Source organism: Xyrauchen texanus, chromosome 23, assembly GCF_025860055.1.
Source record: "Xyrauchen texanus isolate HMW12.3.18 chromosome 23, RBS_HiC_50CHRs, whole genome shotgun sequence".
Taxonomy (NCBI): Eukaryota; Metazoa; Chordata; class Actinopteri; order Cypriniformes; family Catostomidae; genus Xyrauchen; species Xyrauchen texanus.
The window spans coordinates 33,675,034-33,683,089 of record NC_068298.1 but is presented as its reverse complement, the minus strand read 5'-3'; positions in this window follow the sequence as shown (position 1 = coordinate 33,683,089).

Genomic DNA, 8,056 nt, shown 5'->3' with positions numbered 1-8,056 from the left:
GGGTGTATTCGTTCAGTGGTTCCAACCGATGATATGCTACTTCACAGCCCTCAATCGAATGCTATTGGCTCGCGCTAAAGTCTTTAAAAGCAGGACAAAACAACACAAATAGAATTTGCATTTCTACAAATGTACGAAGATACTTTAAAAATAGATATAACCATAACCGTTTTCACCACAATTGTCAGGTCTTATTTTCCCTGTATTTTTACACTGTGCATCAAGCCCAACATTTCCATTCTTAAGTCATGTCATTTTAACTGTAGTTATTTTTACACATTCATAAATGTGATATTATGTTTTGTGCATTCCTATAAACTTATTTGTCTTAAGTGCATTTCACCCCTTTCTCTCCATGACAAACATGATTGACTCACATGCCAAACTGAACGAACAACATGCCTCCCCTTGTTCCGTCAGTCAGCAGATCTTCCTTGACGAACGAGATTACTGAGAGATTCATTGATTTTGTTCGCAAACTAGTGTATCAGTACCTTCAGCTTGTTTAACAAGATGCCTCATCTCATTCAGACTCAAACGACCCAGTCCACTGGTTTAGTAAAGGGCGTATTCATTCAGGAGGTCAAACCAATGAAATGATCCTTCACGGCTCACACACGAATCCTATTGGATCAAGCTACAGGCATGAAATGCCACCCAAGCAGTCTCACGCTTCAAACAAGAGCTCATCAGCTTTGAAAGATGCCAGTGAACAAGAAATATCAGTCAATGCATGGAGGTGAACAAGAAAGATCTCTCACTTAAAAGACTAATTCGTTCACAAACTAAATATCACTAGTATGGACTACTGTTATGCTACCTTAATGTCCTTTTTGGAACTAGAAAGTTTTGGACATGATATGGATACATAAATAACAAATATTAATATAGGAATCTGAAGTATCGATAAAATATTGTAAAATAATATATAAAATTAGCGATATGATTGCTTTGAACAGCTCTATTAAAGACTGAGCTTTTACAATTGCTACTTTCAAACATGACTAGTGTTATATTTGCGGTGGCATAAAACGTGTTTGAATATATTCTGTATGGATTTTTTCTGGGCTGCCATTCAAGTCAAGTCACTGGTAACCGAAGACGGCCTCTGTCTTGATATCCATACGCCATCGATATATATATCAATCTTTAAAGCCATGCAGTTGGGGGTCACAAGAGGCCACAGACCTAATTTGTTTTGCAGCATCTTCACTGAATACTTTAAAAGGACTCTGTCAGGATGCTGTATTCAGTTTCTCTGACACATTCAACCTTCGCTCTAGTAAGTGTATTGATGTTTCCTGTTGATATTTGATTCCCCAGAATCTATTTGGGATGCCTTGTCTCAGTCAAATCTGAGTGCATCTTTTCCAGTGGCATCATTCATCAACTTCAGCTCTGCATGTTGAATCTGAATACAGTTGAACTTGATGGATGTTTGACATTCAGTACTGCCGAGCAAGTCCAACGTCAAATACCACAGTTAGCAAAACTGCTGAGCTTTGTGATTTTAATGCAGGTCCTGTGCATGGGGTTAGAAGAATCTAAGTGTAGCTTTTTACAAAATGATTGTAAAGCGATCAATGGAAAGGAGGAGGCGAGAACCGGCTTTTCAATATAAATAATAGTTTAATGATAAACTTAAAAAAGACACAAACACACACATGACGGACATGTCCGTTAACAATCTCTCTCTCCCGCACGATCCTCTGCAGTCGACCTTTAACCCATAATTAGCCTAATACGGGACCGGGTGTGTAGGATCACGACCCGGCCCCGCCCTCCGCCCTGCCACATTCCTCCCTCGTTCTCTCAGGCTGGGGAGGGAAACAGAAATAATTAAAATGGGGGGTACTTCTTGTAACAGTGTAGTACCCCCCCAAAAACACTGTAAAATTTAAAAGAGGGTAAAGGCCAACGCAGAGCAACAGTGAGAGAGAGATGAAAAAAAATAAAAATCGCCAGTTCTCCGATACACCGCAGCTTGTTCCTCGGCCACTCCTCCACCCTCTATCGGACAACAGCCACGCCTCTCCGGGCGGACCAGAGGCAGTCCTCCAGCCCCTGGCGGACGGAATGCCCCGGCGCGTTCTCGGGGAACAGAAGGGGTCTCCCTCGCCAGGTTTTCCAGGCGGCTGGGCTCCTCGTCCCCCGGCAGATGGCCGCGGCTTGCTCCATTGGTGTGGCGAGAACTCTACTACGGCGTATCCCTCCTCCTTCCCTGGCTTCTTCACCAGTGTAAAGCGATCAATGGAAAGGAGGAGGCGAGAACCGGCTTTTCAATATAAATAATAGTTTAATGATAAACTTAAAAGAAGACCCTAACACACATGACGGACATGTCCGTTAACGATCTCTCTCTCCCGCACGATCCTCTGCAGTCGACCTTTAACCCTCACGGAGGCATAATTAGCCTAATACGGGACCGGGTGTGTAGGATCACGAACCGGCCCCGCCCTCTGCCCTGCCACAATGATCTAAAGATAATTTTCATGATATGATTGACATTGCACATTGGTGCTTATACGGACAACCAGGGTTTGAATCCGACTAGTGGCATTTCCAGTTCAAACTCAACGTTAGTTCATTCATGGTCACAACTAGAAATTTCAGCTAGGTTTAAAATGATCAGTGTTATAAAATAATTTCACAGTTATGAACAATTTTACTGTCCAGCGGTTAATGCATTTCATCTGGTGATGGAGGGAATGGCTGGATGATTTGCTGATGGAGAGCTTCAGAAAATGAAAGATGAAAGGATTTCTCTGAGTACCACCACAATGGCTCCTTCAACTATTTTTACTGACTTGTTTTCAACAATTGCAGCAAAAAAGAACAACTCAAGGATGAATTCTCTTTATAAAAATGCTGGGGGATGCAGTTTTCACCATCTGTTGTCAGGGCCTGAATGTGATTACAGTGTGACACAGGCTTTTACTATACCTTTAAAGAAGCTCAAGCTTTAAGGAAATTTTATAAATCTATTTAGAAGTGAACATAGCCAAGATTTCTAAATTGCATCAGTAAAATGTAATAACTCAACAGGCCTCTTTGTGTTTTTAAAATTATTATTGGACCCATTGTTATTTATTCTTCACTGTTTAGCATCTATGATCGGCTGCTACATTGACAACAATGAAGGATTATACTGCACGCTGTAAGGTTTTAAAGACCTCAACAGTTAGATGTATTAATAAAGATTTTGTTTCTTAACGACTTACAGATGTAATGCATCTCAGTCGAGTTTGGTTTTTTCAGCATATGTTCATTAAAGACACTTTTGATTTATGTGACGGATGTAAGATATTTTAGGCATCTGGATATTAAGTCCCTGTGCCATGACATGCTCTTGTTTATTGAGCATCTGGATAACTGAGACTTCAAGTGATGAAAAATAAGTTAATAGTTTTCAAGAGTTATAGACTTAAAGCCCTGAGGGGCACATCAACAACATAAGCAAACTAAATTTGACAACACAACAACATTATCACAAGTGAAATGTATCTTAAAAAACAAACAAACAAACAAACAAAAAACATTCATAGTAGTTTAGTTTCTAAATTTAAGGGATTTGACATTTTGTCTCTCTTAAAGTGAGAATTCACCCAAAAATGCTATTTCTTTCATCATTTACTCACCCTTTGGTACTTGCTGTTCCAAACCCATATAACTTTCTTTCTTATGTAGAACACAAAAGGGGATGATGGGTAGAATGTTTACAATGCTCTTTTATCTATAATGAAAATGAATTGGGACCAGGAACTGTCAAGCTCTGAAAATGACAGAAAGTATTATTAAAGCACCATAAAATGAGTCCATGTGACTAAAAGAGAGACAGATTTGAAAATCTTCCCCTCAACAGTGGCTACTGTTTCAAATCTCATTTGCATTTCTGCATATTCAATCGGCTCATATCCATATGGAATCGGTTACAACACACATGCACAACACACAGGTGTTTGGCACCATTGAAGTCAAACCTAATGCAACATGTCTTCATGTGTTGTATTTGAATTGAATGTGAATGCAAATAAGATTTTAGAGTTGTGCCAGAGGTGAACATTTTCATAATGAGTGAAAAATGACTTTTAGATGTAATGGAATATAATGCTTAAGTCAAATCTCCTTTTGTGTACCATGGGAGACAAAAAGCCATGATACTTTAGAACGACAGGTGGGAGAGTACATGATGAAATGATTATCAGATGAAGTTGTGAACTACTGCTCTAACAGTGCTTGTCTCAACATGATCACAAGGAAACTAACATATTGCTTTGGATAGAAATCGACCCCTGTCTGCTCAATTACTGAGAAGCGCAAACCATCATTAGACATTTTTGCATCGCTGAGCAACCCCAAGACATGGCTTTTGGTCCCCTGTGATCCAGGAATAATCATGTTTACATCAACAATGGTGTGGAGTGTGATTTGTTGGTTGCATTTTATCTCTAAAATCACATTTTACATGTTTATACTTTGGGTTAGGGTCAATGGTTAATAAAATATGCATTCCTGTTGACTGTTTTATCATTTACAACTAAAAATAAATTCACTTTTGGCACCCCCTCTGTGGACAATTTACTCCAAATTTGGAGCTCACATGCCCATACTTTCAATAACACTTCCAGCTTTGGCCACTGGGGGCAGTGATTTTAATTTTGGTAAGCACAGACTGATTTCAGCAGCAAAACTTTCGACATACTGTCACTGAATTCATAGTGCTATCAGTCTGGCTGTCTTGTGGACTTATATATTTATGCTGCCATATGTTGTGGAATACATATCAGTTTACTTCAATTGTAGCATTGTAAGAAATGTTACATTTTTGGTAATGTTGCAAGGTTTTGTGTCAAATTGTGTTTGCATTGCTAGGGTTGTTTTGTTGTACCCACTTCTTTGAACATAAATCAAAGGAAGAATCAAAGCAAAGAGTAAACATCAAAAAAGTATGATTTAGAAAACCATGATTTCAAACAGTTACAACATCACAGCAGCCTCACACAGTGAAAACTAACTGGACAATCCATCTTAGAAGTTACAGCCTCCACCTGACCTCAACCCCCTTGTCTGATGGTACCTTATCAGAAGTTCTTATTTAAGACTGACAATGACAATGATAAGCAAGTGTCAAAAGGTTTACCTCTGTGTCTTAGAACACAAAACAAAGTGGTCTAACACCATTGCAAAACATAAATATGACAGCTTTGTTTCACACATTGGCGATATAAGAGAAGTCCATCAATATATATTATTATTATATATGTATATTATTTAATTCAGTGCGATTAATTATACAAAAATTAATGCATTAAAAAAATTAACGCAATTAATCGCATGCCCACAGACCATAATAAGGAAGATTCCTGAGAAATGCAAGCTTGCAATACCACCTGTTTACTCCAGAGGGCAATAAGTGAAATTTCAGCTCTATGAGCAATGCGCAGTTAATACAGTGAAGAAAACACTTCAGTAGGCAGAACAACACAAACATTCGTTACGTTCTTGCGTTCAAAACACTCGAAGGAGCACAAATGCGATCTAAGGGATCTCAAGATGTGTTTAAAGATTGAGTATTAAACTATATTTAACTTGACACAGTGACCTAAACATTTTATGTTTATGACGCAACAGACCCGAGACGTCTGACGTAGGTGTAAATTGACGAGCCCTTAAACAAGCCCTCATAATAAATCTCCAACTGATTGACAAATTCACTTGTGAAATGGATTGCTGTGAACTGTGTGCCAATGATTGTCTTATGATCAATAATATGGTTGTAAACAATATATTGTATTCTAAAGCTGCTTTTTGTATGGCCTTATCAATGATTACCTTTTCTGCTACAGGAATGTAAAGCATTTTAATGATCTGAATATTTATATATATTTATATATACACTCACCTAAAGGATTATTAGGAACACCTGTTCAATTTCTCATTAATGCAATTATCTAATCAACCAATCACATGGCAGTTGCTTCAATGCATTTAGGGGTGTGGTCCTGGTCAAAACAATCTCCTGAACTCCAAACTGAATGTCAGAATGGGAAAGAAAGGTGATTTAAGCAATTTTGAGCGTGGCATGGTTGTTGGTGCCAGACGGCCTGGTCTGAGTATTTCACAATCTGCTCAGTTACTGGGATTTTCACGCACAACCATTTCTAGGGTTTACAAAGAATGGTGTGAAAAGGAAAAACATCCAGTATGCGGCAGTCCTGTGGGCTAAAAATGCCTTGTTGATGCTAGAGGTCAGAGGAGAATGGGCCAACTGATTCAAGCTGATATGAAGAGCAACTTTGCCTGAAATAACCACTTGTTACAACCGAGGTATGCAGCAAAGCATTTGTGAAGCCACAACACGCACAACCTTGAGGCAGATGGGCTACAACAGCAGAAGACCCCACCGGGTACCACTCATCTCCACTACAAATAGGAAAAAGAGGCTACAATTGGCAAGAGCTCACCAAAATTGGACAGTTGAAGACTGGAAAAATGTTGCCTGGTCTGATGAGTCTCGATTTCTGTTGAGACATTCAGATGGTAGAGTCAGAATTTGGCGTAAACAGAATGAGAACATGGATCTATCATGCCTTGTTACCACTGTGCAGGCTGGTGGTGGTGGTGTAATGGTGTGGGGGATGTTTACTTGTCACACTTTAGGCCCCTTAGTGCCAATTGGGCATCGTTTAAATGCCACAGCCTACCTGAGCATTGTTTCTGACCATGTCCATCACTTTATGGCCACCATGTACCCATCCTCTGATGGCTACTTCCAGCAGGATAACGCACCATGTCACAAAGCTCGAATAATTTCAAATTGGTTTCTTGAACATGACAATGAGTTCACTGTACTAAAGTGGCCCCCACAGTCACCAGATCTCAACCCAATACAGCATCTTTGGGATGTGGTGGAACAGGAGCTTCGTGCCCTGGATGTGCATCTCACAAATCTCCATCAACTGCAAGATGCTATCCTATCAATATGGGCCAACATTTCTAAAGAATGCTTTCAGCACCTTGTTGAATCAATGCCACGTAGAATTAAGGCAGTTCTGAAGGCGAAAGGGGGTCAAACACAGTATTAGTATGGTGTTCCTAATAATCCTTTAGGTGAGTGTATATATATATATATATATATATATATGTGTGTGTATATATATGTATATATCATTTTAAATATTTAAAGATAACTATGTATAATTGTATATTGATATAAGTATGTATAATCATTATATATTGAATTATTGTTATATGAGGGGCTTTCTCAGCAAATATTTGTATATGCGATTAATTAATCAGGACACCATGTAATTAATTTGATGATTTTTTTTTCATTTTCATCGATTGACAGCCCTAACATTATATATATATATATATATAATTTTCTAAACAAAAGAAGAGCAACAAAACTGCCATGACTTTACAGTGGCCCTTTTTCTGTGTCGTTTAGCTGGAATTATTTGCTGTAAATGTCACTTGGGACAAGGCGTGGCAAAGAAATGACAGGCTTTTTTCAAAGAGACCAATTTCCCAGAACTGAATGAGCAGGATGTGTGTGGAGCATACAATAACTGCACTTGCCACTAGATTGGGCTGTGTGTTGATATCCATCTGACATGTCTCTGGAAATGTAGTCAGATAAATGGACAAGGTCCAAGAAAAGTTTGGGAAAAAAAGATAAGATGATAGCTGCAAAAGAAATAGCAAACCGAACTGGAGAGAAAGAGTCAATCCAGCTATGTACAAAAGGCTCCCTTAATTTTGGAGGAGCTCTGATCTATTTTGCACTGCAAATTACAAATGTACTTCTGCCTTTGCTGCTCATAGAACATAATTCTTACATCTTGGTTAATTATTCCTTTAGTTAGAAGATCTTACATTACGATCCTGCAAAATTCAAACAAATTGGAGATCTCTTGGTGCAGACTGATTTAGCTTTGGAAGTATTCTATGTAGTGATATCTCTGTTTTCATTATGAAGCGTTGATGTGACAGGCGTTGAGTGGATTTGACAAAACCAGAGAGCCTTTAATTAGAGGTTACCTTGACAAGCTTT